The sequence below is a fragment of the Strix uralensis genome, chromosome 6, assembly GCF_047716275.1.
Source record: "Strix uralensis isolate ZFMK-TIS-50842 chromosome 6, bStrUra1, whole genome shotgun sequence".
Taxonomy (NCBI): Eukaryota; Metazoa; Chordata; class Aves; order Strigiformes; family Strigidae; genus Strix; species Strix uralensis.
This window is the reverse complement of record NC_133977.1, coordinates 33,463,874-33,482,411: the sequence shown is the minus strand read 5'-3', so window position 1 is coordinate 33,482,411 and position 18,538 is coordinate 33,463,874. Positions and strand designations below refer to the sequence as shown.

General features: G+C 42.6%; 1 protein-coding gene across 1 annotated transcript in view; it reads left to right on the top strand.

The window, feature by feature from the left end:
- ADCY5 (adenylate cyclase 5) overlaps positions 1-18,538 on the top strand; it is a 224,107-nt gene that overhangs the window by 2,237 nt on the left and 203,332 nt on the right. The window lies entirely within an intron of this gene.

The window sequence follows — 18,538 nt, the reverse complement described above, 5'->3', positions numbered from 1 at the left end:
CTTATGTGCTTTAAGCTTACCAGACACCTTGGCAATCGGGGAGCCATTGACTTAAAACATTGTGACTATGTGGTAATCCTCATCCTTCTGATGAACAGGACTCTGAACAAGGATGAGCCAGTCACAGAGTCAGCCCTGATGCTTGTATGTGACTGGGGATTGTTTACTAAAATCAGGTGTTTGGTAGCTTTACAGTCCTGTCACATAATACAAAATCAAGCCTTGGGCTTGTAGTACCTGCCTTGAGTCTCTCTTCATAGTTGTTTTGAGTTCCACCTATTGCAGTGTCAGGAAAAGTTGTAGGGCTTAGCTAAAACTTATGTAGGATGGGGCTGTCACTGCTCTGCTCTACAAAATAGCCCATGAAATTGCTCTTCACCCCCACCCCCCCCCCCCCCCCCCGTCAAGCCTACTCGGACAGTTTCTGGCTTTGTTCTTAGTTTCTTACAGATATTTTTATAAACTGTACATGGCATATTTTTCTTATGCTTGATATAAATGGCTTTTTGTGCATTTCCAGCAGACTATACGCTGTGAGCAGGACAGTTGCTGTTTTTCTGCTTGACTTGGAAAAGTTTGCTAATGGCCTCAGCTCTTCCTCACTGGGGCTCTGGTCCTGCAAAGCCTTGTGTGTGCTCTTAACTCTATAAACCAAGACTTGTCCTATTGAATTCAGTGTATTTGGAGACTGTATTCTTGCCTGTGAAGGCAAAGCTCGTCATCATTATGGCCAGAAGACTTAGCAGTCTGTTACAAGCAAAGTTGAGCTTGGAGGATACTAACAAGTGCATAAAATATCGTTATATTGGAAAGTGTTGGTAAATATTTTAATGGGAAAGAGGCTAAATCACAAAGGCCAAATGATTGGCTCCCTCAGTAGAGAATTTTGGATAATTACAGCTCCCTCCCTTTCCAAATGCAGCAGGGTTATTTGTAAGAGGTTGGGCTTGTGGATAAATGTGCACTTGTCAAAGGTAAAAGCTTAAGCAGTAGGTGATGGTACAGTATGTACAGATGTGTGCATTATACAGTTGCTTTCCCTTTCACACTAGTGCTGGGTTTTCCTGCAGTTTGACAATAAATGTTTGGTTAATGAGAAATGTCTTAGGAGTACTCTTACTTTGTTTTCAAAAGAAGAGTGTCTCTCCATGTTGCCTGTTTATTTTTCCTACTAACACCAAATGCCGGTCTCTATCTTGCTGTGGTCTACGTTGGCGTAGCTCTGGCTGAATTCAGTGGGGTTGTACAAGGCCAAGAATCAGATTGGTTGCACGTTTGCGTATGAACATGAGCTGCTATCTCTGGCTGTCTGATAGAAAAATCTGTTTCTGCCGAGCACATTGCCTCACAGCTATTAACAGGCCTTCCTCACTGGGGCTGTATCTCGTTGCCATGGAAATCTGTTGTGTTCAGCTCTGCCCCACTGATGCACGCAAGCCCTATTTTCCCCCTTCAGACTAACAAGGGCAAAGGTAGACGAAGACCAGATAAATCGAGAAGAGGGGGTTAAGTTGTTTTCAGTGACTTCACGCTGGCAGTCACATCAGCCTGGGTTTTGTGGAGCAGGAGTGGATGTGAATGCATTTGTGACTACGTGACCAGATGGTTCTTTATCCACAGCAGTCACAGAAGAAAGGCTGGTTAGGATGTGTATCCCCTTTCCTCTCTTTTTCATGGTATTTTATAACCATAATACTTAAGTTAGTTCTTCTTTGTGTGGCCTTTTTTCTTTTAATCTTCTCCCAGTTGTTTCCAAGCCAGGAAAAAAAATCATACACTCTTGTTATGATCCACTAACATTCAAAGCTGGGTGACTCTTGTATAGACTCCTGAGCACTTTTATGAGGCTCAGGAGCCTGCTAAAAACTTTACTGCTTTTCTTTCTCAAGAGAGTGAAATTCTTGGTTGTAGGTCCCTTTTGGGAGAAAGGAAACTTGTTGGATTCCCTTGCTGAGGATGCATGCTTTCATTGTTTGAATTACCTTCTCCTAGCACTACTGGTCTGAGGCTATGTTAGTCAGGCTTGATGAAAGGGTTAAGGCAGTCCGCTCTTTCTGAATTGGTAAGGTGATAGGAGTAAAGGTAGTTATGATTGTTCAGTCTTAACTGAGCTGCTTTTCTAATAATTCTTTTGAGATCACTGGATTTTGAAAGTAGGCTCTGACTTCTCTTTGCTACCTGGAGAAGTGTGGGGTCTGTCTTTCAAAAGAGCGCCCTGAGCACCCCTAACTTTAAAAGCAGCAGGTATACTGGGTACCTCTGCGAGTCTTATCAGATAGAGGCAATGATCTTGACTTCTTAAACTGATGTTTGATTGGAACAAAAAAATGCTAATTAATACAAATTATTGCATTATATTCAGAAGTTATTCAGTGCTGGGGGAGGGGAGAAAAAGAAATCGTGTGTTTGAGAATTTACTCACATCCAACGACTGCTGCTGGAAGCAGAGCACGTTAAATGTATCACACTCTGCCAACTACAAATCTTGATTGCTTAAAGGGGTTTTTTTGTGTACCTATGATCAATTAATTCTAGAGGCACTGCTTTCAGATTAAGTGGGGAGGGGATGACTGTATTTGTCCTCAGGTTTGTGTCCTTGTGTTATTCTGGGACAGTTTGGGTTACAAATGTGTTTCAGTGCATACAAGTCTGTCTTCCTCTCTTTGTATATACAGTGTATCTCTTTTTAGGCCAGCCTTTTCCATGTATTGGTTGTGATGTGCTTTTGGGCTCTGAAAATCCATTCAGCTCCAGGATTCATATAAGAAGTACTTTACATGTGAATGAGACTATCTAAAACTTAACTGAGAAAGAAATATACTGTTTATCAATAAACTGTCTTGCGTTCACGAAAAGATGTTACTGAGATTTATTTTATGTTCCAGTAGAAACAAACTACCTAGCTTGTACATAAACTTGTACAGACGCATGGGAAGAACTTACAGTGTACGTGTTGCAGATGCTTAACTGAAGTCATGTGAGTAGACCAGCTGCCCTCAGTGCAGATAGTCTTGGGTAAGCACTGGCATTTTTGTAAGACTAGGGGCTAAGGGACAGGGAATTTCACAACAGAGTTTATTGGTCTCTGAATCAGACTTAAAAAGGGATGGGGATTGTGTGTGGGAGTGGGTGGGGGACCAGGGGTAAGGGATAAGAATGCCATACACAAACATCAAACAAACCAGTGGACTGAGGTTAGATTTATTCCTGTTTCCCCATCCAAACCTGTTTTATTGTAACTTTTTGAGGTTCCTTGTTCAAGGATACAGTTAAGCCTTTGTAGTTTATTAACTTGGTGTGAGTGGGTGACTGTTAAGGTACCTCGAAAACACAAGACTGGGGAAGATGAATACTTTTTTTTTTTTGTCTTGTCAGTAACCTCATTGAAAGAGAAACCAAAATGCTCTGATCTTTCATCCCCAAATACTACTGCAAACCTTCTGCAAAGGATCTCTGATAGTGCAGTTCTGAACAGCTGCCCCAGCACATGGCTCTTGTTTATGGCACTCTGATTCAAGGCTCCTGACGTTGAACTCATTCTTACTCGGCCCCTTTCCATACGCCTCCATCATAATAACATTACATTAGTACTTCTCATTCTTCACTTCTGAGAACTGTGTATGTGTTGGCCTTTCTCCTTCTCAGTCCATGTCAGTAATACATGATTGATCCGCAGCTGCATGGTGGCTCTCTCGAAACTGTAGCATTTCAGTTTAACCATTTCTAGGAAGACATTGGTATGAAAATATGTGCAGTCTCTTTTTCCTTTCCCTAAATAAACTGTCACTTCAGCAGGGCTAAAACCAACTTCTTACTGTAATAGGATATCAACTTGATTCTTGTGGATATCTTCTAGCATCTCGTAAAGATGCTTTTTTAAATGCAGTTTTAATGGCATTCAACAAGAAGCTAGTCACATAGCAGAAGAACTAGTACTGTGTGTTCCATCTCACCCTCAGTATGCTTAAGATATGTAGGTGATGACTGATTTCAAGACTAACAGATTCTCAGAAGTGTGCTACTGAAGTCACTGTATTGCACTTCCATTGTCTTAGAGTGGCCTTTATGCATAAAGGAGAGATGAGCTACCTGAAATGCAGACAGATCTGTGTGTCATTTTTCTTATGGCTGTTTGCTGCCTGTTTTACTTTGGTCCACCTGGAAAATAAATTTCACTAATGTTCGTTTAGGATGTGATTTGAAGGCACTTGGCCTCATGAGGCCAGATACCCTGTGCCTCAAACAGCACTTAATGTCCTGTTCTGCATAAACATTGATATCAGTAGAGCTTTCATACAGTAAGATGTGCTCCAGCACTGCTAACAACGGAAGAATCTACCTGAGCAGCAGTTTGACTGAAGTTAGTAAAAATTCATAATTTGCAGGCTTTTGTTCAGGGAAAAAATGGCAACCCGAAATATTCAGTAACTGTTGCATTTGATAGTTACCTCCCTAGTGTAATTCTGTAACAGAGGTAATTAATTAAATCCCTGAGGTATTGTATATCAATTAGTCCTCAGAAGGAATATTGTCTGTATGTCTTGGGAATGCATGTGTTGCTTGAGGTTTACAAAGGCATACCTGTTTTTCTTATCTCCTAAATTGCCCTATGATCCTGCCACCTCCTAACCTCCCCACCTTGGTTTATCATCCTTCCCACCACCCTGCATTAGTTTGATATTTCACTGTAATGTTCACTGATATAAAAAACTGTTAATGTAACAGTGTTTGAGTGCTGTGTGTCTAATTTCTCTGCGTTCCTGGATTCTTAATAGATTCCTTGTCTCAGTAAACTGACCCATTTGACTCATTTCTCTCAGCCTTGTGGTAGCAATTGCAGTCTTATAGCTGGCTTGGATCTTGGTGAATTGAACACGAAACCTGATGGGGATGATTTAGGTCCATTGCTTTGCCAAATACACTAATTCTAGCAAAAGGCTTGTCCTTCTAGGCTTTTTTATGACACCCTTGAAAAGGCAGGGTGTGCTAGTTCTGTTTATTTCTGGAGAGGTGAAGGTATTTCCACAGAATGTTGGGATTCATCAAGATGCATGAGGCAGAAGGATAGCTTTTCATGTCCTAATCTTAGAAAGCAGTCACTGACTTGTACTTCAGTGTCCTGGGCTCGATGGCTTGCTTTGACACCACTGTGATCCCTATACTCACTCAGAAACCCATCCAAGGCAGGACATCTTATTTAAATGGTCTTTTGTGATTAACTGCATTCGGATAATTTATAAACCTGAATGGCAGTGGAAACAAAATGCTGATTATCCTAGTGCTAAAGGCTTGCTGGAACTGGTTGTGCCCTCTCAGAGCCCGAATTGGCTCCGTGCTTCCTAAATGTCCTTTTGCTCCGAGTTTGCTGTTGCTTGGACAGCACTGGGTCTGGGGTGGAAGAGGACTGGGACTCTGCCCTGCTGGAATGTGAACTTTGGGCACCAGACTGCTCTCCAAATGTATTCAATTTGTGTTTGATTAGCTAATCTTTCAGTCATGCAGCATAGATCCCTCGCAGTCTTTTAAGAAAATTGGAACAATTGCTAACTTTTTGGCCATTGCAGTAGTTGGAATAATTACAGTCTTTTGGGAATAGCTGGTTTAGTCTTTGTATTTTGGTACTGGATATTACTCTCATTTTCTAATCGAACTAAAAGAACTTTCCTTCTGTCCTGATAGAAGATACAATGAAAAATCTCCAGCAGTAGCTGAAACACAGAGGTAAATATTGAAATTATTTTGACAGCAGCTTCCATGTGTGTGGTAAAGTGGTCCACAAGTAGCTGGTAGTGGCTTCTGAGAACCCATGCTTTGAAAAGTTCCTCTCTTCCTCTTTTTTTTTTTTTTCTTTCTGTGCAGGTGGGTGCGGTTCAGAGAGAATACCTGCCTTTGTTTGGGGAGGTAGAAGACAAGGCTCCAAGTTTTGCTAGCCTTGGGCAAGCTTTATCTTCCCGTCTGCTTTATACTGTAGGATTTACATGGCACCTTGCAGAGGTAATCTGTACCCAGAAAATGTAGTGTGGAAGGAGCTGGAGTGCACCAGAATCTCCCCAGAGCCTCCCAGCTGCTATGTGATTTCATGATGTGCTACATGATTTCATGATGTGGTACATGGGTTTTTTTCATGGCCCAGAGGGATAAGACAGTGACAAAGTGTGTGCAAGGAATGTGAAGATTCACAGCTTCTGGGAAGTGGGTGGGGTTCCTGTATAACTGCTGTGTGACTTTTTCATCTCCTGTGAGTCCTGTGTTTTGATGTGGTATATTCTCGATGTTAGTTCCTTCCCTCCTTCTGAAGTCTAGCCTAGTGATCTGAACTTGTGATATCTTGCATCCAAGGGATGCTCTTTCTTCTCTTTGTTTTGACATTGATGATACTTTAAAAAAAATATTTTTTTTTCTTTACCTGAGATGTATCCTGCTGCTGCCAGAAATTTAATTTGATTCATTATTATGCAGTCCTCAGGCTAGGTAAAAACCCAAGGGGAAATCTCATGTGAATGAAAAAACACAACCCCAAAGATATTGAAAAGGATAATCTAGTTATGAGGGGGTGTGAGAAACAGACAAGACTTTTGGTATTTGTCTCCTGAACTCCAAAATGTTCTCACCTTATCATAGGAAAGCTTGACGTTTCTAGCACTTAATAAGATCACACATAAAATGGCTGTCAGGCCAAGACAAGAGTAAAAATGCTTTTTAGCACCTGCAACTGGACCACTCCCAAGGAAATCTGTACTTGATGTTTTACGATGGTGATAAGTCTTGCCAGCTTTATTGCTGTCAGGTACAGGAATGGCATTGTTGGACAGATCTGCAGTAGAATTTAGCATGAGATGGTCGTGTTCTGACACTCAGAGAAATGGACTGAACACAATTTAAAGCTCTGCCTTCTTTCAACCTTGCATTTGAACACTTAGGATGCCCTTCTCTGATCAAAAGCCTGGTAATTAGGCTTGTGAACGGCTTCAGCCAGACACAGTCAGTTTTGCACCACAAAGATGGTGCGTTTACATGGTAAGTTTAAGAATTCATGGACAGCACTGGCATCACCAACAGCATTGCTTCTAGTGCCAGGCTGGCCTCACTGATGCTGAGTAGAATTTTCATTACAGCATTCAGTATAGAAAGTTTCATTGTATTGTCAGGGTTCTGCAAATAAAATATCTTGTCCTTTTTTCTTCATATTTGTAAGTCACTAATGCAATTGTGATGTATCCTTACTTTCTTCCCAGACATCAAGAACACAAATCATGTTTGTGTGTTTAAGATGTTAATCTGGACTGTCTCTAGTAGTAGCATCAAGCAAATCCAGTGCGCGCTGTATGGTCATCATTTGTGGCTTCTCCTGCTTCATAGCAGCAGAAATACCAGAAGAGAAGTATATTTCAAAACATCTTCAGTCCTGCCCCGATTTTGTTTTTAATTGCTCTAGCTAGGCTGCTTTTTCTGCAGTTTGAGTGATAAATTTTCAGATGAAATATTAAACTTTCTTTTTTCATGAGAAGTTTTACACAACCATGCAACACCCATAAAAATTTTTACTGTGAATTGGGCCTTTGTGGTACTGCTGTGCTTGGCTACCATCCTCTCTTTTCCTGGGAAACTTTGCTTTTGGGAGGTTGAGTTGGATTAAAGCTGCTCTACAAATTTAACATACACATTCCACGAGTACCAGAATGCATCTTTGCAGACAGTAAACAAAGGACTGTGCTGTTGCAACAGAGGGGGAATATAAATGAAGAAAGGTTTGTGTTTTCTTTTTTCTTCTTCCCCCAGACATTAGAAATTTATCTCTCAAAGCAGCAGCTTACGCAAACTGTTTATTCCTTAAACGTGTTTGCAGCTTGTATAAGACGTTCTGTCTCACTTCATAGTCAAAAGAAAAGGCTATGACATTGCTTGCAAGAATCTGTCATAAAACATTGCTAATGCAGACAGTTCCCTGGCTGTATTTTCCCCTGCAGAAAAAGCCATGGCTCCTTCCCTTTATTCTCTGCTCTAGACTAACTGCTACAAGCACTGATCTCTGTGTCCCTCAGACTCTGAAAACTGAATTCTTAGAGCTAGCAATGTGGTAAGGGACTACTCAAACCAGCATTTCTAAAAACAGTAGTTTGCTGGTCAGCCCACAGATGACAGAGCTACTCAGACATGCTTGCTGAGTGATGAACTCTTTCCGTTTGCTGGGAGGTACCCAACAGCAGCTTTGTGTGTATTCTTGCTTAATATGTGGGTATTTATGCACAGAATTGCACAAACAGGTGGACCAAGGGATATGTTATTAATGATGTTGTTTCCAGCTGAATGGGATTTCTTTTTTTTTTGGGGCAGGTTGTTACTAGTAATCTCATAGAGGAAAGGAAGAAATGCTCTGTGGTACTAGGAAAAGAGGATACGCTGCAGTGTGGTGGGAGACTGTGTAATTAAAATGTCAGTCTCACTCGTGCTAACAGCTAACTGCAATCTTTAAAACTGTTAAACATGAAGTAGGTTACTAGTGTGGGAACTGCTATTGTGTGGTGAACTCTCTGGATCTTAAGGCCAGGAAGGACTACTTGAGCTTTTTAAACACTACTCGCTGAACAGGTCTTCTCTTATACTTAGTCGTTTCTTCTGTTCAGATGGTATGGAGGAAAAATCTAAAAGTTTAAATGCTGAATTGCACAGTATTTGTCAGTTGAAAAAGCAATCTGCAGTGATCTCTGAACTGAAGGTGAACTGAACCAGTACTTTTTCTCCTCTCCCCTCTTAGTAAGACAGGATTATACCACCCTTGTGATGCAACATATTGGGGGTATTTTCCTGCTCAAGGTGGTGGCATCTACTTAAAACATAACATAGATAGTCGTGTTAGTTTGGGAAAAGGCTCTGACATCTTGCCTAGATCTTGTACTGGGTAATTACATTCTTGCCTTCTTAATTGATGTTGAATATGGTACTTTTTCTTTGTTCCATTTCTAATCTGGACTCTTTAGCAGTGCACCACCAAATAGCTGCTGTGCATATGTGGGTCTTACTATCATATCTGAGAAATTTGCAAGGCTGTTGACAAACCAGAAAAATGAGGGAATAGAGCTGAGGCTTGTTCTTCTTAGTCATGTTGGCATGCTGGAGCAAGTGTCACCCCTCTGGTATGACAGACGCACTGATAACATTTGAAAGCTACAAAACCAGAGATGATATCACTGAAGGATACTTCCAAAGGTCAGGTACACCATCCCACTGCACCAAGACCAAGTCAGCCTAAACCATTTGTGGTAGGTACTAATCACAGATCCATTTGAAAAAACCTCTCCTTTGTATATGAGCTCTTTGGGGTCACAAAGGTGTGTTCCTTGTTTGTTTACTTGGTTTTTTTATAAGCAAACAAGCAAGCACAGCTCAAGATAGGAGTAGATAGTAAAGAAGAGATGTCTATGACTAGAGCTCTCTAGCTGCTCTCAGCTGAAACTGGCTGTTAGTTTCCTTGTTTCACCTAGCTTGAGTTCCCACCCCACCCAAAGCCTTCAGTTCTCTTTGTCACAAATGGTACATTTGTATGACATCTGACACAGCTGGGTCTCATTCCTGGATGAGGCATTCTTGAAAGCACTGCTGTACAAGCTATAAGCTTGAACGTTAAGTGTCCTTTCACAGGTGACTTCCCTTTCAGTGCCTAGTCCTTCTCAGCTGTTAGGATAGGTGTACTTAGTTAACTTGTCATCACTCCAGGGCTGCTCCGCAGGCTCTTAAAAGTGTATGCTTTTTTTCAGCTGTGGTAAAAATGACTGTGAACAAATACTTAAGGAAGTATTTCCTGAAAATATTTTCATCTCTCATTAGAGAAAGTTAGGAGACTGCATTTATTGTTTTGTTTTCCTTCTTCCTTAATGTAGATAATGAGTATCTGGCTGTAGTCATGACACTAAAAGTTTGTCCAAGTAATGATGTCTAGGAAAGGTAATCCCAGGTGGATTAGTGAAACCACAATACAGAGCCCACTATATAGAGACTGTAGTCCGCTGCTGAAATCACCTTACTCTTCTATTTTAGATGCAAATGGACCTAGTTAATTTAATTCACTTCCAGAGGGAATGCAAACTAAATAAAGTCATGCTTGTTAAGAGAAGTGTTCACACAGGTTTAAATAATTTTCTTCAATTTATTTTGATGAACTTTTCTGAACAGACCAATCTTTACCATAATATCTCCAGGGTGAGACTGTAGCTTGTGTAAGTCAGGAGTATTTTATATTATTAACTTAGTGCATTGCCCATATATGCCATTTTCTATTAGAAGAGACAGTGTCACCCTCTGTGCTACATGCTTTGGGTCTGGGCAGAGTGGGAGAAAGCATTGATGTCCTTTCAGTAAAGAGAAGAAAAACCTAAAATGTTCCTTCTGCACAAACAGTAGCCTTGGGTAGGGCTGCAATTTACTGGACCAAGTTAAACAACTTTTGAATCTTAAGGGACAGGATAATTTCTTCTGCCTCTGCTATTCCCTGTTCCAGCCAGATCTAACAGGAATCTAACCTCTGTTCAAACCATACCCTAAATCCTTGTTGCCTTGTCTAGTTTTTATTTAGCACCACAAGAAATGAGTCGGAACCTAAATGCGTTCTGCCTATCACCAAAAATACCTTTTTCCCTCTGGCTGCTTGCAAAGTGCCTTTAACTCCCCTCAGGGCTTTTCTGTATGAAGGGACAGCTGGTGTAGAACAATAGTGACTGATTTACACTGATTAATCCTCACATTACTGAAAAGCATCTGTCTTGTACTAGGCACCCTGCAGTGCACACTTTCAGAGATGCTGGTGGAAGATGTGTCTGCAGTATCTCCTGTCTCTCTCCCCAGCCTGACTCCTCTGTAGGTCCTGGGAAAAGAAACCTTGAGAAGAAATAGCGTAAAAAAGTTTAGTAGCAAAATGTGCATTTTCCTCTTCACCCATGTGGTAATGGATCACGGAGGCTCTGGCTTTCCCGTTATGATTGTGTGTACTTTAGCAGCAGTACCTGCCAAAGAGACAGTCGCTGAAATGTTTTTTGCTCCCAGCCTGGTTTCAGTCCCACCAAAGTTAGTTTAGTCCATTTATTTGGACCAAAATAGACTGCGAGGTGCACATATGCACCTGAGCTGGCAGATCAGAGGGGTGGGTATCATCTAGTGAGAAAACAGTGTCAAGGAGCTAGGAGCAAGCACAGATGCAGCTGAAGGATGTTAAGGACAACATCCTGATAGGGACATATGCTGCTTTCAGACTTTGCTGGAGGGAAGGGCATAAAGCTCTATTTCCAAGAAACCCTTAACATAACAGGAGAGAGGATGGCTGAGCATGGTCTTTCCACCTGCTGCAGCCCACCCTTCCTTTCCTGTTTCCTTGCTTTCTCCTCCTTAATGATGTGAACAGCCACAGAAGACCCCAGGCAGTGCAGCTCTGTGTTCCTGCAGCCAGTGCTTATTTTTCTGGTGCACTTTACCTGTGCAGGTAGCCAGGGTGAGCCCTGGAAGCTGTCAGCTTTCACTGACAGCAATCAAATGGTGCTGCTTACTGACAAAAGGAGAAACAGTTGCATAAGGTATCTGTAGCTGTAGAGTAGATCTCCATTGCCCTGTGCTCCAAAGTGAGAGCAGAGAACAGTTTGTCTCAGTGGCTGTTACCTCCTCTTATCTTGGTAAGAAGCTCCAAACTTTGTTAATGTCTTGAAAGTCTCTGGCAGTCTGGCTGAAAGTTTCCTCTTTGGTCTCTAAATAAACTGCAATGGATAACTTTGTTAAAAAAGGACACTGCCTCAATTCCCTCCATTTTGCTTTGGTATGAGTGGAGTGTGTGGTGAGAGCATGATCCAACAAGTGTTACTTTGGAAGCCTTACCTACTGCATGGGATTCAAGTAGTGCCTGCTCCCTTGCACTTCATGTGAGGGCAATTAGCGCACGTGCATGGCAATTAGTGCTGCAAATGAAGTCGACACGGGTGTATTCTGCCTCTTTAATGGCTTGCTTTCCTCCTCTGCCAAAAGAGCAACCAAGCAGTCTCAAAGGAACCTGCTGCCTTCTGATATTTAATTTGCTTCAGGCTTACCTTGGCGTTCTGCCCCTTTCTTCTGCTGCCTAGCCTGGCCCACCTGCCTGTTTCTGCTACCAGCACTGCAGAGGAAAAGATACCTATTTCTAGTAAATCAGGCCATGACTTGCCCAGTGTGCTGCAGTTGGGCCTTGCAGACCTCCAGCACCACCTCTTCCTGACATTCTTTGTCGCTCTCCATTTCTGACCTCTTTTCGGCAGAACACTGGACTGCTTTCTGATGAACTGCACTGCAAGTGGCATCTCCTGGCAAAGGAACGTGATGGTGGGGGAATTGCAGAACAATTCTCCTGTTAGCCATCTTTTTGATTTAGGTATCACGGTGATGAGGGCCTTAAAATATCCATGATATCCAGAGTTTATTTGTGATGAGTGGTGACTCTCTGCAGTGTGTGTATGCTGCAGTATAGGTGGCATGTGTATAAATTCCATATATATGGGGTTACATGATGTTATTTTTAACCAGAATATTAACTGTTCCAAAAGATTTTTAAAATGAGACTGGGTAGGAAAGGTCTGGCAAAACAAATGTGCAGTTGAATACTCAATGATTATAGGAAAAGAAGGGGGTTAAAATAATAGAAGAGACCTTACAAGTCACTGACAGTAAGAGGTGGGCATGGAAGTGTAGGTGGAACATGTTAATTTGATCACAAAGTTTTGGTGCAGGCATCCTTGTATGGATTTCCTTATTGCAGCAGAGCCCCTTGCACCATGGGCCACCCATCTAGCTTTGTTTTCTGAATGCCTGACAAATAATATCTCTACGGCATCTCCCAATATGTCCCTTAATAGGAAGCTGGTAGTTTATGAAATATATTTTTTGAGGTGGAAGCTGTTTTTTTCATGGGGCAGGATTGTTCTGGACAGGAGTGTGGAGTAACCAACTTTACTCTGAGTGGAGGCTTGGATGCTGTAGGCAAGAAGTAGTTCAGTACTAGTCCCGCAAAAGAAAAATTGCTTTAGAGATGCCTTCATCGAACACTGTACATCGGGTTAATAGTGTTACTTCGTGAGCCTTTTCTTTATGTGCCACTGATTATTGAGACAGTTCAAATGTGGGTCAGTTTTTCTTTCTTTTTAAGTAGGGTTTGCACAGAGCAGCGAGCAAGCTGTTGCTTTCTAGATAATGTGGGTCAAGTGCTCTTTTGCTGAGGAAATGGGGAGGTTTTTACGTAGCTATCATTAATACTCAAGTGTTTCCTAATTTTCTTGTGCTGAGGTCCTACATTGTTACACTGCTAAATGTTTCTGTAACAGAAGTGTGCACTGAGCTGTGATTTTGTGTCATCAAGACTACTGGCTGGTGTGATTTACATAGGTGGATGAAGTTCAACCGCAATGATGGGGTGTGTGAGCCCCATCACTGCAGCTGCCTTCAAAGCCAGGTCCAAAATTCATGAAAAGCAGCTGTCACAGAAGTACTTGGTGACTTTTGGGAGGAGCAGGGACAGGCAGACAGAAACTGTGGATGAGACTGTATATCCCTGCTCATGAAGTAACGAATGTATGGAACTGACTGTGGTTGAGGAGGTTTTGGGGGAGAGAAGTATTAACCATGGTGAAAGCAATCCTGGAAGAGCCCATGTGTCTGTGCCGGCGCTTCGCATGTGTGTTGTCGTGGAATTTTCAAAGAAGGCCCTAAACAAAACAGTTTTAGGGAAGAACAAAACAGCATTGTAAGCGGTGGCAGAGGAAGCTGTGCCAGCACCTCTTTCCATAACTCTACCCTGAACTGGTCCTTGTTCACAGCGTTTCTGTGGCTGTTGCATGCACAGCTGTATGTTAGCATCTGCCTTAAAAGGTTTTATGAAACTGTGGTGTAGAAAAGAGTGGCTGGGATTTGTTTGAACTTAGCTACTTTTTCTAAAACCGACATTTTTTTTTCTGATCAGAATAATTTGTCGTAAGGGAAAAGCATATGGAGAAGTGAAGATCTTTTTCTAACAGCTGTGTTCATGAGTATTCCCTTGCTTTGAGTCTAGGAGACTGTATTCTAGCTCTCTGCCGTGATTGTGTGTCTGATCCAAGGTTTTGTTTGTTTAATCAGCCCCTTGAGCCAGCAGAATCCCTCTCTGTACTAAGGGATTTGAGGACCATGAGGACAGTGATCTGATCCTCCTGGATGAACGTGCACAGAGTGTGTCTCTCTTGATCATGGTGGGGACGTGGTGCCAGATGAAAGTGAGCTTTGGTATGTTGTGCAGCATCCCATACTTTTCACAGTGAACTTATGGGACAGCTGGTTTGACCCATCTGCCTTGCAGGACAAGGGGAATGATTATGGCTTGCTAAGATCCTTGGCTTTCCAGCCTTAGTAACAAGGGAGGGGAAGAGAGATCTGAGGAAGGAGTAAAACCTTCTTGCACTGTCTTGGGTTGGTTAACCTGTGAAACAAAGTTTCCAAAGCCACTCTTTCCTGTAGTGCCTAGGCACTCAACATGGGATGCCTCAGGCATCTGAAAGCTCCCAAGTGGATCTTCTGAATTTAGGCATCTAAAATCTACCTAAAGAGTATTTTTCATTGACTAAACGGTGTGACTGCCTCCTCTTGCCTCTAGTCACTTCTACAGAATAAATAAGAAGCTTGTGGGCTTCTGTATTTCCTACTGTTCAGTCAAGCTTCTGGATGTAGCTGCACTTGAATAGGCATGAGCTGCCTGACCAATCTTGCATACTGCAGTATGCTGATTACTTGTGTGATCAGCAGTGGAAATTGGTGTGGTAAAGCAGAAAGGATTCTCACAGCGCCTTTGACTAAACTCCGAACAGCAGACTTCTGCTAGAAATGAAAGAAAATGCAGTAGACTCAGAGGCTAGGTGTCTGTTGGGTTTTGTTAAAGCACAGAAATATTTTCAGTGGGAATACAGCTTTGAATTTGAATGCTGAGAGAGCAAAAGGGAACAGTTTACTATTGAAAATACTTTGTGTGTTGGCCTGAAGAGAAAGGGCATGGTCTGTGCCATGCAGGTGAAGCGCAAGCACTTAGGGATGCCAATGGCTAGGCTACAGCTTCCTTGTTGAATTCAGTGCTTGCAGTCCTGCCTGCCTGTTTTCTTCTGTTCTACACCCCCTTCTGTGCCATTCATGGCAAGAGAAGGCAGTGAGCTGTTGAGAAGGGGGATATTATATGGGATGGTGGAATTAGGTCTGTGGGACTCTGGAGAGGGTCAGACTGAAAATGGGCTGTCAAGGAGAGTGTGTGTGTGTGAGGAAACAGCAAGCACCATGTGAGATGGAGGAGGTTTGGGCCTGTATGGAGGTGGTAGGGGCAGCAGACTGGAAGAGAAACAAGGAAGATTAGTAGGATGGTGCATGGAGCTCAGGAAAGGCAGCTGTGAGCCATCACTTGGGGTTGTTATTTTTCCAGAGTAAACTTGTTTCTGTTTTTTTGAAAGTGAGGATTGCTTTAGATGTGCACCAGTATTATAGTACAGACCTGATCAAACAATTCTTTAATTTTCTTCTCTCACTCAAAGAAAGGAAAACATTACAAAGAAGTTGCAATTAAAATGAATTGTGAAGTGTTATCTGGTGCCTGCTGAGCAAAATTTCATGAGCTAGCTGAATTAGCAGTCTGATAGTGTGCTGTGTAGGATGCAGTGAAGCACAGAGCCTTGGCTGTGCCAAAGGGATGGGGCTCCAATATGGGCCAAATGCCCAAGCCCTACTGCTGCCTTGGAAGGGGGTGGTGGGTATACGGCAACAGGCGGAGCGGGTAATGATTGCTCAAAATTGTCTGAAGGAGGCTTCAAAGAAGAAGGTGGAGGGAAGAGAAACAAGGGGCTGGATGGAAGAAACAAAGACAAACTGGTACTCTGAAGATGAGACCCAGAATGTCTTGCCACGGATCTTATGTTGGGAATAACACTTACTGAAGTTTCCTGGCATGCACGTGCTTGTCTTCTTTTTCACGTGTGACTTCTCCATAACAAACATCTCTCAGCTGGGACTGACAATGGAAAAATTGTAGGAAACTTTCACCAAACAACTCGGTGGTAGGGCTACCTCCTGTTTTGTTTTTGAGCTTTTCTGTTTTAAAGGAACCATCTGCTGTATAACTGTAAACACAGCAGACCGCTAGCAGGCTTTATCATCCAAGGGTCAGTATCCATCTAACGCAAACTGCTGGCAGGCTCCTGTGCCCTGTCTGTGTTGCTGCTACCACCTCTTCTTCCAGGCTTGGAGCCTGTGGGATTGGTCAGTTAACTTTGCAGATCACAAGCTTCCCACGGTGTGGTGACGGTGCCCTCTTGCACATGCAAAATTGGTAGAAGCAGGCAGATCCATGAATACATGAAGTTGGTGTGTCATTTCAGTGGCACCCACGCTGGATGTTAGTGTCTGAGTGAGTCAGGCTCAACAGCTGAGCGGGTGCATTTCAGTTTCTCTTTTCAGGATGTTTTACAGTGTAAATCATTTGCAGAATCCTTCTTCCCTCTGCATGCCTTGCCCAGTGGAATAGGTCAGCAGTTAAGTGGTTACTTGGAGGGGATGGAGTCTTGTGTTATAAGCAAATCCTGACAGCGAGGTCTTGTGGCTTTGCATAGGGTAGGTTTCACACAGCTTTTTTCTCATGCTTTTATTGAAGTCCTGTTTTACCTATTGAGGCTTCTTCCAGAAGGAAGAGGTGAAGGCTGCCAGGGCTAGATGGAGGCTAAGAGAAAGATGCTGAGGATGGAGTGACAACTTATTTCATTAAGATGGGGAACTCTGGGCGGGTTGTTGGAGGAAGCACTGGTAAGGGATGTGATGTACCAGATGTGATTTCTTTTCAGCAGAAGAGAAATCTTCTGACCTGGTTTAATACACACTACAAACCAGCATAGCCTGGCACAGCCACCAAAAGAAACATTTGCCATGGCAGTACAGGTATTTTTGTTGGCATGTGGAGACCCAAATCTGGAAACTGGCTGGTTTTGAAATCACCTGGGGAATGGGGGGGAGGACAGTTGTAGATGGTACAGGGGAAGACAGGACACGGAACATGCTTGTTAGTGCTCCTATGGGTAAAATTGTGTATGCGTTCAGTATGAGTGAAACTGGCCAGAACACAGCTCTTGAGATGGTTACTTCTGGTTTAATGCATCTAATGAATGGGATCTGACCTGGACCGCATTAGAATAAAAGAGGAGAAATCAGTTAACACTTCCACTGTTAGCAGACAGGCCAGATCACAGGGCTTGAGAGGGCCCAAGTCCTGGTGCATGTCTTTTAATCTCTGGTCTCTAGCAACTCGTTTTAATTTATCAATCTCATCTTTGTTAAACTGATGAGGAAATTAATGCATGTTTATAGAGACCACGCCATAAGTGATATGAGGAGCAACTAGTTAATGTTTAGCAAAGTTCTCCTGAAGATGAGTGGTATACAAGTGCTGTTCTGACTGTATCATAATTACTCTTGAAAGAAAAATGCTATTTTAAAGAATGCTTTTGTCCCCTTAATCATTGTCCTTGCAGTGAGCTTAAAATATAGCCATGTATTCATCCATTACCCAGCTAATGACATATAGAATTACAAAAGCAGTGGTGTATATCCCTACAGCCTAAAGAGAGATGTATGTCAGGTGAATGAAGCCAGGAGAAAGCCAAGCTAAAAAGCCTGCAGAGCAAAGTGACTCAGATGGCAGAGTGCCCCAAAGGAAACTTTCAACAAGGGTGATTCATTAGGAGTCAAACAGTCCTTTTTCTTTTCCTGCCCTGCTATATTTACATTTTGAAATGTGTGCACATCTCATGGAAATGTCCTTCCTAGCTAAAGTGTTCTTCTAAATGGGAGAAAGGAAGATCCTGTGCTTTGTTTGATGGGCTGTGAGACTTGGACTACAAATAAAACTTTCTTTAGTGGGATACTTTTGTAGATAGTCTGCAAGGTGTTGCTGAAATCTTTTACTGATAGCATCACAGTGGTTTGGGCTATGATTTTGACCTGCCTAAGGAGACACCCAAATTTCAGGCCTCGATCGGTGCAAAAAGGAAAGACCTCGAATTTGTCAGATAATCCACACACATCCTGGCTTTTTCAGTGTGTGCTGAAGCATCGCTATACCTGTGAATGCTTTTGCATCCAGAAATCCCACTGAAACCAAGGGAAACGTCCTACCAATGGGTTATACAGAGTTGTGTGAGCCACGTGACCTACTGAGACCCACGCTTTAGTCCTGCAGAAGAGTGGCTGGCCAGTAGCATTGAAAGTGAATTGGATTTCTGCGTGGCACTCCCAGCAGTATGCTGTGTCATGCTTGTAAGGCTCATGCTGTTAATGTGCGAATACGATGAGGTTTCCTGCATCAGTGTTGTGCTAGCAACAGCCACCAGCTTCTGATTCAGTTAAACCCAGGCATGATGTGGGCAGACTGGTAGCTGTGATTTACAGGGCTCTGTTGGAATAGAAAGCCTGTTGTCTATCAACACATTGTCCAGGCAGCACAATAGGGCAAGGTAAGCGCTGGAAAAGCAAGGTCAAA